The following is a 15,018-nucleotide window of genomic DNA, read 5'->3' as shown; positions in this document are numbered from 1 at the left end:
CTTCTGGTCATTGTCAGAACAGCAGAAATGCCATTTGATCCAAGCTGATATGGTTTTCGTATTCTCAGAGACTTGGCAAACAGACAGTGGCTATTTTTTAAAACAGGCCAGAAAGCCCTAGTAGATGCCCTGTCCTGTCATGTTGTTTCTGCCTGGGCTCTGCTGAGCATCCTCATTGTGAGGTGTCTGCTCTCACCTGAACCCCAATCTGACACAAAGTCTACCCTCCATGGGAAAAAAAAGAGATGCAGAGTGGGAGTGAGGCCCTCCATACTGCCTGCCCCTCAGATGCCAGGGTACCATGTAGGCGCAAGGCATATTGCACTGAATTATGCATCCTCAGGGTCTGGTCCAGTATTTGTACCATAGCCATCAAAAGTGAAAATTGCTTTCTTACAACTTTCTTTTCAAGGCCACACCAGAATTACCATTTGTTTATTTCTCCAGATTAAAGTCTACCCCATTTTCCTGTACTGAACTCATATTTAAAATGTATGTAGCCAGCTCACAGGTTTTGTCATAGTCAGTTGCTACAGGTTTATTAAGTGGAAATTCTAAATTATTCTACTGGGACCTTGACAACTGCGTGTGGTTTGCTTATTTTGTGGGTTGTTTTCTTTTTTTTCCTTTTCATTTGCTTATCGGCTGTATTTGTAGAAAAGAGGGTTTAATTATACAAAATGTTCCATCCTTGGCTGCAGAAAGTTGAAGCCTCATCCTGCTCAGGTTAGCAGAGGGAGGTGTGGGTTTGGGTTACACATCTGGGAAGAGCCTTAAAGCTTTTCCGTGTTTTTGTGCTTGTGTTGCCCTCTGCTGACTGGTGACAGTTTGGAAGATCCCGAAGGTCCCTGCAGAGCAGCTCAGGAGCATATTTTTGATCTGGGATGCCAACAGTTCGCTTCTTCTGTCTACAGTGTAGTCATAGTTATGAATTCCCAATAATTCAGCAAATAGATTATCCCCCTGCATTAACGTTTTCAGCTTAGTTAACATTTTATTAAAGTTTTGATTCTTATTAGCAAGTAAAATAAATTGAGGAGGCTTTAGAAGAGGCTCTGTCACCTGTGAACAGTGTCTAATGCCTTTCATCTGCTGGATTAAGAAAAGCGCAACATGACACATAGCATGGAGGGTGGATGGAATTTGACATTGGTTCACACAAGAGCTGTTTTTTAAGCACAGGAAAAGGAAACGGCAATTATTTGAAAACAGATGCAAGTCTGTGCAGAGAGAGAAATCCAGCAGGAAATTTGAAGCCGGAGATGATTATGTACTCAGGGCATGAACCACTCCAGACTCATATTCAGAATTGAAAGAAAACTCTATTATTTGGTAAAAATGTGCTCTCTCCTGCACTCCCTGAAAAAGCAGTTGTGATGGACTCTGATCCTTTCCCAGGAGGTGACTGAGGAGTGACATTTATTAAAATGTTAACAGAGAGATTTGTGTCAGATACAGAAAGACAAGCTTGCTCTTTGACATGGCAGGTTCTTATCTTAAGCACATCTCTCACATTAAAAATTGCCTCGAATATCTCTACCAAGATTTCAGCAAACTCTTGTTAATAACACTTACCTCCTTTTTGTTGTCAGCTTTGAGACCTGCAATTGAAAAAGTAGACCCTAAGCTGGTGGCAATGCAAGAACTCCATCTGCAAGGGCTGAATGCAGGAAGAAAAGCGAGATTGAACAATGCTGGTAGACAATGCAACAGCCAGTAACAATCTGTAGGCACAGATGCCCTAGATCTGACTCACAGTTTCACCCTGGATTATAGTCCTTTTCAAATCATCCAGGCTCAGGACAGGCTGAGCTGAGTCTCTAAGTTCAGCTAGAGTGTTGCATCTCAGACACACTAAAAGAAAAAACAAATCCCTGCAGAAACAACTATTATTTCAGATAGTGCTATTCACTCTTTCAATTTAATAAAGTTGTGCAAAAAAGTCCTGCATTTTCAGATTCAGGCAGTTGGATTTGTGCTCTCATTTGGTTATGGGATAGTTTCTTGATAATAGTCACTGTAGTATGGAGACTAAAGGCAAGTGCAGCTGCAGAGCCCTTATATATGCTATAGAAACCTATCTTAACAGCAATATTATCTCTTCATACATGATTTCATATTTTCATATGTAATTTTATTTCTGATTTTGAAATGGAGAAACAAGTCTAAATGTAAATGTGCACTGTTGCATGCAATTCTGAATGTTACATCATACTCTGACAGGCAACAGCCAACCAATGCAGGGCAAGACTCTCATCTGTCCCTACTTAGATCAGTCTCAGCAATGCTACAGCTTATTAAAGCATAAGTTGTTCCTCTGCCTATCATCCAAAGCGTGGGTGAGCCCACATATAATGATACCTGCAAGCCTGCAAAAAATCAAACTTGATTCAATTCTACAAGCTTTTAATAAAGAAAGGAGAGAGAGCTTCAGAGAACTGCTTTAACCTGTGATGGCAGAGGGAGAGATGTACTTTCATAAATATGAACAAACTTCTGTGTCTGTTTAATTAAAGAAACTTGTTTAAATACGACACAAAGATTCATACTCCCCAAATGCATATTGACTCTTGTGGTAGATTTACTTCTTATTTGAAATGCGATTATCACTAACTGCCTGCACATATCATAGAACCATTGAATGGTTTTGGTTGGAAGAGACCTCAAAGACTATCTAATTCCACTCGCCCTGCCATAGGCAGGGATACCTGCCACTAGAACAGGTTGCTCAAAGCCTCATCCAACCTGGCCTTGAAGACTTCCGGGGATGGGACATCCACAGCTTCTCTGGGCAACCTGTTCCAGTGTTTCACCACCCTCACAGTAAAGAACTTCTTCCTAGTATCTAATCTAAATCTACCCTCTTTCAGTTTAAAGCCATTACCCCTTGTCCTATCACTACATGCCCATGTAAAAAGTTGCTCTCCAGATTTCTTGTAGGCCCCTTTAGGTATTGGAATGCTGCTCTGGGGTCTCCCGAGAGCCTTCTCTTCTCCAGGCTGAACAAGACCAACTTTCTCAGCCTGTCTTCGTACAGGAGGTGCTCCAGCCCTCAGATCATCTTCGTGGCCTCCTCTGAACTCTCTCCATCATGTCCATGTCCTTCTTATGCTGGGGACACCAGAACTGTATGCAGTACTCCAGGTAGGGTCTCATGAGAAACCTCCTGGTCATGCTCCTTTTGATGCAGCCCAGGACACAGTTGGTTTCTGGGCTGTGAGCGCACACTGAAGCAGGCTCTTCTTATTGACCAACACTCCCAAGTCCTTCTCCTTACGGCTGCTCTCAACCCCTTCATTCCCAAGCCTGCATTTGTGCTTGGGATTGCCCTGACCCACATGCAGGATGTCATATTGGAAAGACTTGTGATTATGTTGATAATGTCAACGGTGTTTTGGGGAAAAGACATTATCAGTTGTCACTCCTTAAGGACAAAGCAGATGTCACTGTAATTAGGAGCTATATATACTGCTCATTTTTAAGAACAGCAAGACGAGTATGCTCAGGTTTGTTTGTTTACTTTGAATCTGTTTTCTATCATCTTGGAGACCACTTACAGGATAAGAGCCGCTGCCAGGTGCCCTCTTGCGTCCTGTCCTTGAGACTTTTTTATGTAAATATGAATATACTCCTTATTGAAAACGAGCAGTATTCCTCCCAGCAAGCGGTTAACCCTTGAGAAGGAATTTCCAAACAACACATACAGCTTTTTTACTGTATGTGGTCTCTAAGTGAGTATTTCAAGGAGGTTGCAAGTAAAGTTGCATCAGACTAAGACTGAATTTATTGTTTGTCACCCTGTGCTTTCCTCATAGTTTCTGGATTTTTCCATGACTTGTTTCTTCCCAGATTCTTTTTTTTTTTTTCCCTCTTTCGTTCCCATACATACTACATTGTCCTACGCTGCTCCTATGTCTGCACACTCTCCTAGTCTGGTTCTCCTCCACTTTCTTTCTCCCCTGGAAGACCTGCCACAAGCTCCACCACGTACTACCACCAGGTTCCAGGCACCTGGGCATGGTAAAAGGGGTGGGTAGCAGCCTGAAATGGAGATATGGTTAGTGGGGAGAGTGCCTGTGAAGAGCTGTAATAACACTTTTTCCACACTTCTGGGTATAAACGATGAGGCAGAACTTAGTAGTGATGAGGCAGAACTTAGTAGTAATTAGGCAGAACTCAGTGTGGCAAACAATTAGGCACACCAGCTAAGGTAGTGTGAAGGAAACATGGGAAACTTTGGCTACTTACATTTTCCGATGGAAGCTAATAAAACATTATTTGTCTTTTGAATCTCTTGGATTCCTAATTTCTTTTGCCCAGTTTCATGCAAGTTTGACAAGGAAATAGAAATCTCAAATATCTATATATTTATAAATACAAATATTACCTACTTGTTTCACGAAGCCAGCAGCCAAGTACCCTGTGTGGCCCCACCAAAAGTACAGGTAGGTGAGCCAACTTGCATTATTAGACATCAGAGAAGCCACATGGGCTCAGGGTGTTACCACAAGGGAGTTGCTCTTACAGCTGCCACCTCATCTTACCACAGTTAACCCAAGCAGGCGGTGCCAAGCCTGGGGAAAACACGCTTGCACTGTTCATTAAGACTTACCCGAGTGCACCAGAGGACGAACGAGGGGTTTTTTTCTGTATGCAGGCTGCAAGGTATTCCAGCAGGATGGCAGTCATGTCATGACCTCCTTTTGAGGGAGGACACATCCAGTGTGGGGAGCATCCCTGGGTGCCCCCAGGATGAGCCCCAACCAAAGGTCACTGTGTGGGCACAGCCTCTGCTGGGACAGGGGACCAGAGAACATCAGAGCAAACAGGGCAGTGTTTGGACTGCAGTGGTACAGATTTGCTCCCTGCTTTTCTCAGATGTTTGACAAAGATCTGCATCTGTCTCAGCCTTTGCAGGGGTCAGGAGCTGGTAATTTCCTGCCTGGCACAGTAATCCTTTTTCCTTAAGCACAAACTGTGGAAATGGTGAAGCTGACATTTCCTACAGCATTTTAACAAAATTCGTAGAGAGAGAGTAATCCCCTTATTCTGAGGGGCTTAGAGCTGATTTTGGTTAAATACAATACCCAGGACATTAGGTCAAGTGGCCAAAATGAAAACGTGTCCATCTCTCTGGTCAGTGTGGCAAAATTTGTGAAACAAGTATGTGCTGTGGAGGAAAGAAGGTAAAGAAACAGGAGAGGGATAAAATCCCATTTCAGACCTCCAACCCTGTCTGTAAGACATAATTATGAATGTGTTCTTCACAGAAGAGCAAATCTATCATCGTTTTTTAAATGGGGATTTTTTCGATTGCTTTGGAGTTCACGTAGTCTCCTTACAAAGCAAAGTCAAGCACAAAAGGCAGTATCTGAAGGGCAATGACAATGGGGAAGGAGTCTGCTAGCTGGCCTGCCCTAGGGGAGGCTGGAAGGCTCTTGGAAGGCAGAAGAGGGTCCTTACTTCTTGGCTGTCTCTCTTCTCTATTTCATGCAAACCCTATGGAGGCTAAGGACACCCAGGACTGTGATAATCCTGAGAAACCATCAGCCCTGCCTGGTCAGATGGACTGGGGACTCAGCTAGCCGCATCCTGCCCAGCCATCCCCCTTTAAACTGAAGTTGCTATTGGAAGAAGTTACTTTCAGCATCTACAGAGAAACCTCCAACCCTGTGATGTCTCTGCAGCTGAACTCGGGCTCAGTGACGCACACTGAAACCTTGCCCTATCTGAAAGCAAAGGGGCAAAGGACCTCAAACACTCTCCAAATCTCATGGGGGGTTGGCTGTAGGCTCTGGTCCCAGTCACTGCACCCCGCTGTTTAGGGAAGTGTAAGAATCAAAAGTTTGACAGTAAAACACTGGGATGTTACTGGATGGTACTGCAAAGCCAGAGAACCTTGATAGATAAGAAGACAAGAGGATGGCACATAAGATGGCACATAAGATGGCACATACATAGCACATAAGTGCTATGTAAATAATGGTACTTTTTCTTGGATTTTGAGTTGTCTGCATATGCAGAAATCTCTGTCCAGGCTGAGCCCTGTTCTCACTGCTCCTTCTCCCTGTGGCTTCTGGACTGAGCTTTCCTCAGGAGAGAAGCTGCAGCCTATGTGTCACTGCTGCTCACTTGCCTGCTGAAGCACTTGCTGAAAACATTCTCCTGCCTTGGAGCTTGTCAGAGTCACTGTTATAATCCTGCCTTCTTCAACTTCATTTGCAATATCATTTTCTAGAGGACAGTACCTGACATTCAGGGCTGCTGATAAGCCCTACTGTCAATCATATCTCCACAAACCGCATTATTCTGCATCTACATAAGTGTCAGTTCCCTTTGCTTTCCTAGCTGTCACCGCACAGCTGTTGTTTTCCTCCTGGTCTGCATCTGCGGCTATGTTTTCCACCCTCACTTATATGCGATGAGTTTTCTCTGAAAACTACCCACTGCAGCTATTCCAGCAGTTGAATGCCATAGGTAACAGCAGCTCTACTGCAAACCAGCTGCTATTTCGTTAGTGCTATTATCTAAATGTACTCCAAGGAAATCTGGATGATACCATGATAAAGCTGAGCTGGGTCTGCTTTCACTTTATTCTTGATTTTGATACTTACCAACTCTCCCAGGAAGAGATGCAGAGAAAGGCATTTTCATACCTGTAGTTGCTCCAGCAATGCTGGCTTGACTCAGCCAGGATTTGACCATGCTCTATATTCCCTGGCCACCATTTACATTGTATTCTAGGCTGTAAGACCTCAAAAGAAGTGATTCTAGCAGAAACCAACTTTCTGTTAAAAACCTACTCTGTTCTTCTCCTCAGTCTGATTTATCAAAGCTCTAAACAGTGGTAGCTGGAAAGAATGGGGTATAGATTCTTACTGCTGATTTGCAAAGCCCTAGTGAAAATCAGACAAGCAGGAACTGAGGTGACTGTCTTTGGGTATGATTTTACAACAATCTATTCTAACCATTGTGCTGCTAGCAACCTGTATAATGGGAATGTCCAACAGGTCTGGCAATGTCTATAACCCTCTGTAAAAACACCTCACTGCAGTGCCATCTCATAGCTGACCTGCCTAAGTCCCCAGAACAGTCCTGGCTGCCCAACAGCATAAACACCTTCAAATATAAAGCTTCAGTTTTGAGCACATTTGGGTTTTCCTGTTCACCATGCAGCAACATTCAGTGCCTCACAAACTGAAATCATGGGCCTTGGAAGCTCTGTGAAGCACCTTCAGCCCTTACTTTGGCTAGTGTGAAGAAAATGTACACAGCCATATTCCCCCTTCCCACTAATGCTATGTTCCTTGAAAAGCGTGAATGCTAGCCATGCAATGGATAGTAAAGCATCTTTTCCGATCAGAATGAATGAGCAGGTCACTGTTTGAAAAGATCTTGGCTGCTTTGTCTGAGAGACTGAGTGCTCAAGCATTACCCTCCATTTCTGTCCTTCACGCTGAATCGACTTGACTGACCTAAATGCATCTGAGGAAGCTGATGCCTTCATTCTCATGGGTAAAACAGCCAAGACAGTGGACTGCCTGTGTGCCCCCCGTGTGATGATAATCCTGCTTCTGCCTCTTCAAACTTTACATCATTTTACACTGCTCTTGTGTATGTAAGATGTATTTCCTAAGTCCCTGACACATCCTCCTCTGTTTCATTAATTCTAAGGGAAAAACTGCTTCACTATCCAGTGAATTCAGTCACTTCAGCAGTGAGGCTAAATGCTTGATGTAAATTTTATGAGATCATTCTTGCTACTGCTTTTTAATAGTCACATCTTCCTCCTTCTCTCCCTCCTCCTCAGATGAATCAAGAGTCAATCAAGGTGAAGGATAGAGAACACAGTAGTGAGGATGGTTGGTGGAGCAGGAGTTTGAACTATCAGTGGTGTATCTCCAGAGTGATGGATTGGGATGTGACAGACAAAGGGGTGCTGCTGGGCTGCTGGAGGAGAGCTGCATGCATGCATATCTCTAACTTAATTTTAACACACAGTTAAATTTAGGTCCAGGTCCTTCTTCTTACCCATGGTTTCTGAACAGGAGTCTATCTCTTTTTTCTGTACAGGTAGGTAGTTCCCTTCTCCCTCTGCCGGTCACACAGGACAGCTCCACTACACATGTCCGTCCTTTCTGCCCTTTTTCTCTATGTGTTCCTGGGCAGCTAGAGTGGCAACATGGCTGGCAATGTTATCTTACACAAGGGCTGTTGCACCCTACAGTCTGCAGCCCCTTCTTTGGCTTCTGCTCCCTTATTGTGGAAGTGCAATTTTTTGTTCTAAAATAATTTTCTTGAAATTAGAAATTACATCTCAGTTCCCTAAGCCAGCCTGCAGTGTGGGATGTGAGTTCTAAGACTCAGGCTGTGGTTGCATAATGTCTGGTGGAGCACGAGCTCCCACTGGCCATCATTACCACCGCCTGCCCCTTCCCACCCCATTCCTTGTGTGGCCCTCTGATTGTGCACACACGGAGGAAGGGGAGCTGGTCTGGACATTGGGTAGGGAAGGTTTTCTAGGCAACCAGCTGTCTTTTAGCAAGCAGAGCTGCATGATACAGCTGAGTGAATCTATACAGCTCTGCCAAAAGTTGAAGTCCTTCACTCCATGTCCTTCTTTCCTTCTTTTTCATTCCTGCTGTTCCCACCTCATGTATCAATGCTGGCACTCACTGAGCCCCTTCATGGGGCAGTTCAGTTTATTGTCCTGGCAAAAAATAAGCTCCCCCCTCCATAGGCTGGCTGTGGTGCCGAGACAGCCCTCAGCCCATTCAGCTGCTGCCTCTGAGGGTCTTGCCTCCTGCCCTCCATCCCCAGTCGTATGCTGCAGCCTTGTTGCTGTTGCAGCTCAATACACTAACTCAGGAGAAGGTGGATCACTTGATGGTCCTCCTGGGATGTGACCATCCTGTTGTCTTAGACACCGCTATTTGAATAGGAATCATCTGGATCTAAGGACTCTTCACTTTCTGCGGTTCAAAAGGCACTAGATGCAGGCCTGCAAACAGGTTGGTGGTTACATATATGCGTTTGCATATATGCTTATGTACACATATATGTACGTAACTGCATAAATCCATGAGAATTCATAAAATGCAGACTCACACTGCTCAGGCTATCACAACAGCTGAATTTTCCTCAACTGTAATGTTCCCTCAATACAAATTGGAAAAAAAATGAAAGATCTGTCTGTACATTACTTATACTGTGCAATCCTTTCTCATGATGATTAGAAATTATGCACACGAAAAGTCCCTATCATCCAAGCAAATGTGCTCAATTATATTTACTCAGATAGGAAGTCGATGTGTTGAGCAAGCTGCCATTTTTATCTGACCACAATTACTCTTCTTCATGGTTGGGATTCCTCAGGTCTCATGGGACAGATTTCTTCCATGGTGTCATTCACATGAGCTCACATCAGACTGCTTTATCATCTGTCTGCAGTGTTTCACTGCTGTTATCAAGCAGTAACACAGCTCAGAGATGCAACTATTGTGATCCCAGAAGACTTTGAATTTATGGCTTAAGATAATCCAAGCCATTTGAAAAGAGTATTTGAAGTCATCCTCACCACTTGGTTGTACTCTACAAAAAAATGAGCTGGTTATTGCTGTTAGCATGCCTAATGCAATGTGTTTTTGCAGGATTTTTGGTCACTAGTAATTTGAGTGTACAAGATAGTCCTCATACTTTAAATAAAAGAGCAATCGATTTCTTAGATGAAGTTGATATTATTCTGGCAAGACTGTTTGCTTTAATGATAAATTTGCCCTGGCTGCAGCCTTTTATTGCTCATTAGATTAGCCAGCCAAGATTCACAGACGAGAAAATAAATTGGTTTAACCGTAATTTATATAGAGCTCTACTACATCTTTACAGCTCAGGTTTATTTGGGGAGCTTGTGACAAGTGAGTTTCTCCCTTGATGAGAAGAGCAGCAGTTAGAGTCAAAGCCAGCTCCTCGGTGTTTATTGAGACACAAGAATTTTCCCACTTTAGTTATAACAGTCTAACTGACATTCTCCTCTTGTGTTGATGCAATAGGAAAGGGCTTATGTTGCTATAGCTATTCAAGACCAGAAGATACCTTAGTCAGTATCAGACAGCTTCATTCTGGGACAAGTATGTCAGCACTTGAGTTTTAGCTGGTGTAACTGAAGTTTAAGATGGTGCTTAAATAAAAATAGCTGGTAAGACTACAGTAATTACCTAAATTAAAAACAAACAAACAAACAAACAAAACCAACAAAAAACCCAAACAAAACCCAACAAACAAACAAACAAAAAACCCCCACAACAGATTTTCAACTGCAATCAATTTGCTGATAAAATGCATGTGGGCCAGACCTGGAAGGCTAAGGAAAATTTCCCTTGGAGACAGTAGCTTAAGCATCTCGCCCAGCCAGAACTAGGCACTAGGCACCAGGTTGCCAGCTCTGGGCCTCTGCATGTCTATGCCCCAGCAGGAGCCCCAGGCCCTTCTCCCTGCCTGCAGTGGGCTTTGCCTGTCACCTGCCCATTGACTTACCACTGCAGCCAGGCAGCCCTCAGCAGTGCTCATGCTCCCAGAATGCAATCCCAGGAGCTGCTCTGTGGACCTTCCATCCTCCCTGGTAGAAAAACCTTTTAAAAATCTTCTGGAGCTAATAGTCTTAATATGATGCAGCTTTATCTAAGCGGGAGGGGGGTTATTTTCTTTTCACCTGACTTTCATTGTTCCCAGATGATCTGCAAAGCTGAACACTGATTGTGCCTCTGTGCCTCTATGCCTCTGCCTCTTATTTCTGCAAAGAAATAAGCCTTGTACAGCCTTCTGGGATCACCAGCTTTGTGTTTACCACTAGATAAACAGAGTCAGGAACTGCTCTCTGATCCCGAGGCCAAGTGACACAGACTGGCTATATCCATGCTGCACAGTGCTTGATCCTGGTCTCCCATCTGGTGCCTGTGTAGCCCTAAGAGATATTTATCTTTTTTTTTTTTTTTTTCCAAATTTATGCTGTCTGAACTAATGTAATAGCTGTGCTGCAGCCCACAGGAATGGTGTCTTATTGCAGGAAATGGGGTTTATATTGCATGAATTGGGGTGGGGCAGGAGGGAAGTTTGTGGGTGCAAAACCTCCGGAGACAGAGCTGGAAGACTGTGTAGGATGAAGGAAATGGGAAGCAGTGCAGTCCCATCTCTGCTGCTTGCTGGGAACGGTCCCTCCTGCGTGTCATCCCCCAGGCTGTTCGCTGGCACTGTCTTCCCATGCTGGGCTATGTGGCATTGGCCAAGACTGTATCCTGGATCACGCTAACAATTAAGCAGTGTGGATGATCAGCAACCCAGCTTGGTCCCTCATCCCACCATGTCCATCAGTTCAAGCACAGCCACTAGTATGGCCTGGTGCATGTTTAAACACAAGGGTGGAAGCTTGGAGGTACAGCAAAAAGTACCTCCATGGTACAGCAAAAAATACCTCCACTGTGCCAGCCATCCATGCCCTTATGACAGGGATGGAAGGCTTGGGGGGCTTGCCATGTCAGCCATGGCCAAGGCATGTGATTGCTCCATTCTCCAGTTCCATTCAGGGCGATATCCAGCCCTGTGTGCCCACAGGCAGGCTGCCCTTGTTCTGGGCCATGGGTTCCTCACTGCTTTCTATTTCCAGGTCCATGTGTGAGGCTATTCTGCCACCTCTCTGTAGCTGCAGCAGCTTGTTCCTAAATACATCAACAAAGTGGTTTCGTCAGCTTAAAACTGTGCTTGGAACTGCTCTGCCTGCATTTGTAAAAGCCACCCACTGCTTCAGTTTCTCGTCATTTTCTTTTACTCTTTACAGTATAAGCAACATCTTCTTGTTATCCTTTCTGTTGGAGTTGCATAAGAAATCTTTCGCTGTACACTTGTATGGGCTACAGATCTCTCTTCCAAATGTTGAAGAAAAAAAAATTTATGTGTATTATCTACAGCAGATCACTTCTGTACAGAATCTAAAAGTAAAGTGGGGCCCACATTCTACAGTTAAGTAGCTTTTAATTAAGTGTGATAATAGCATGAATTGTCTTTTAGAGTGCAATAGCTCCATGATCAGAAGTCAAGAGCTAGGAGTGATAATTGTTTGCAAAAATGTTCTACTGAGGGAAGAAACTCAATGCTGGCATGTTTGGGGTTTGTTTTTTTAAATATAATAGGTCTTGCAGGCCAGCGAATATTTTGTGTGAATTTGGGCTTTCTCAGTTATTGTCCCTGTTTTAATACAGCCAGTAGGTCCCTTCAAGTACTATCGTAAAAAAGGGGCAGTGAAAGCCTGTAAGTTCCCATCATCAGTCGTTTCATGGTGATGCCTTTGGACAAGACAAATGTCATTGCTACTTTCTGAAAATGAATGTCTGAGGTGCTGGATGGTTTTGTTCACTTCATCCTTATTTTAACCATAGATAACCTCAGGGTTTGAACATAAATAATATTCAGAATTGTGAAGGATGCGTAAGGATGCGTCTTCTGTCCTGCCTGCTCTGCTGGGGGCTGGAAAGCTCTGGCAGAGCTGGCAGGAGGGTTCATGCCATAGACCACCACAGCTAAACTTGCCAGTGCCTGGCTCATGCAGGTCCTCCTCCTTTGTGCCAGAGGGATGCTCTCAGCAACTTCACCAGCTAAGATGTTTTACGTTCATTGTCTTTGTAACTCAAGCATAGCATTTAGTCAGCCTGGTAGGGCTGGGCATGTGGAACACAGCTTATTTTTCAGCAGGGAAGGCAAACCTTACAGGAAGGTCCTTTAAGGATAAGAGACTCACTTATGGTGCTGCAGGGATGGTACTTGGCACTTCAAACTGCAGACAGATGCAAGCGCAGTGTGTTTGAGCACAGGCAGAAAGAAGGAAGTTATGCGTGCCTAGGAAATACAGATATATCCTGTGACAGTGACTGTCCTGCCACACGAGGCCCTAACATCAGCCTGATCAGACAGGCACTGGGTGAGGGGAGTCTTTCCACAATGCTATACTGGATCTCCACTGCCAAAGGGCCACGCTGGAGCTGGGGTGCAGACCATGGACATTACTGCCCCGGTCACCCCAGCCTCCCAGTCACTTGCCATCTCATGCCTCTGTGTATTGGTCCTGAGATCCTGGCTCCTCTCCTGGTGTTGTGGGGGCATCCTGGCAGGAGGATGCTGTGCAGCATCTGGCTGGCCTCACAAACTGGGAATCCCTTCACCACCCCCTCCTGAACAGACCTTCATGCATTTGCCTCAAGGACTTTGTAAAAATTAGTTGAGTTGCCCAGCATTAGGCACAGGTCATAAAACTCCCATCTGATCTCGTGCCTGCTGCTGATTTTAACAGCTGATTGAAACAATGAGCACTAGCTTGTCAGGAATATAACAATACACACAGAGATAGATGTAACACAGGCGGCAGGTGTAGATAATAAAGAGTCTCTGCCTGTATCACAAAGCTCACTTCCCGAATGGGAGTAAACCCCCGGGCAAGAGTTCAAACATAGCAAGTGATAGAGAGGACCGTTTGAATTACACGTCTTGCTGGAAAGCAGATTTGCGTGCCTGCTCATTTATTTCTTCATTTTCTTGCTCATTTTAAAGTGAATGTGAAATCAGCTTGGAGCAAGGAAGAGTGGCCGGGCAAGGAACAGAAAGCCTTGCTGTGATCAGGGCCGTTTCAGTCTGATGTCATTTGCAGCACCATTCTGCCTTTCCTGGAAGACACTGACCCATACCTATATTCCTAGGCAAATACCCATTCAATATTCCATCTATTTTCTTACAGGGTGTTCATTTGCACACAGCAATTCCCAAGAATACTGGGCAGAGCCAGAAGCATCCCACAAATGCAGGCACGGGAACTTTCTGTGTTATCTGTATCATACAACCATAGAATCACAGAATCATAGTATCACTGAATAGTTTGGGTCAGAAGGGACCTTCAAAGGTCATCTAGTCCAACCTCCCTTCAAACGAGCAGGAACATGTTCAAATAGATCAGGTTGTCCAGAACCACATCCAGCCTGGCCTTGAATGTCTCCAGGGATGACGCATCTACCACCTCTCTGGGCAACCTCTGCCAGTGTTTCACCATCCTTATTGAAAAGGAGGATGTAAAGGAAAAAAGAATTTTTTCCTCATATGCATCCTGAATCTCCCCTTTTTTAGTTTAAAACCATCCCCATCTTTCTTACAGACCTCTTTTAAGTACTGAAAGGCCACAATAAGGTCTCCCTGGAGCCTTTTCTTCTCCAGGCTGAACAACACAACTCCCTCGGCCTTTTCTCATAGGAGAGGTGCTTCATCCCGCTGGTCATTTTTGTGGCCCTTCTCTGGACCCTCTTCAACAGGTCCATATCTTTCCTGTACTGAGGACTCCAGAGCTGGACGCAGTACTCCAGGCAGGGTCTCATCAGAGCAGAGTAGAGGGGCAGAATCAGCTATCACAGAACACCAGGTTGGAAGGGACCTCAAGGATCATCTGGTCCAACCTGTCTTGGCAAAAGCCTGGTGTATAGAAGATGTCCCAGGACTCTGTCCAACTGAATCTCTGCAGTGTCAGTGTTGGGTAATCCACTAGTTCCCTGGGGAAACTATTCCAGTGGCTGACTGTTATTGTGAAAAATTCTCCTTTTGCATTGTCACCTCTACCGCGATACCTGTGCCCTCCGTGGCGGGTCCCCCTGGGGTGACTCTATCCCGCGGGGGGCGGGGTGCCCCTCCCGGGGCGGCGGCGCAGAGCGCGGTGCGGTCCCGCAGGGGGCGCTGCGGCTCGGCGCGGCGGGGCTCGGTGCGGCGGGCGCTGCTGGGCGGCTGCGCCCCGCCGCTATATAAGCACGGCCCGCGGCCCGCTGCTCCTGCCGGCGCTCCGTCCTGCCGGCGGGAGGAGGCGGCAGCACCGCCACCGGCGCGGAGGGAGGGAGGCAGGTGAGCGCCGGGCATCCCCTGTCCCAGCGTGGGCTCCGCTCCCCTCTGCGGCGTGGGGGTCAGTGGAGCTGTCTTCTCCCTGTCCCGCATCGTCGGAGC

At 45.4% G+C, this 15,018-nt stretch overlaps 1 protein-coding gene across 3 annotated transcripts in view; it reads left to right on the top strand.

The window, feature by feature from the left end:
* The first annotated feature begins 14,845 nt into the window (after positions 1 to 14,845).
* Positions 14,846 to 15,018, top strand: part of MTUS2 (microtubule associated scaffold protein 2) — a 296,717-nt gene continuing 296,544 nt past the window's right edge. For all 3 annotated transcript variants that reach the window (XM_030476621.1, XM_030476626.1, XM_030476620.1), the window contains exon 1: positions 14,846 to 14,919. The gene's annotated coding sequence lies outside the window, so the exon portion shown is untranslated. The remainder of the gene's footprint in view (positions 14,920 to 15,018) is intronic.

Source organism: Strigops habroptila, chromosome 2, assembly GCF_004027225.2.
Source record: "Strigops habroptila isolate Jane chromosome 2, bStrHab1.2.pri, whole genome shotgun sequence".
Lineage (NCBI taxonomy): Eukaryota > Metazoa > Chordata > Aves > Psittaciformes > Psittacidae > Strigops > Strigops habroptila.
Note: the sequence above shows the minus strand (reverse complement) of the source record. Positions and strands in the feature narration are given on the sequence as shown.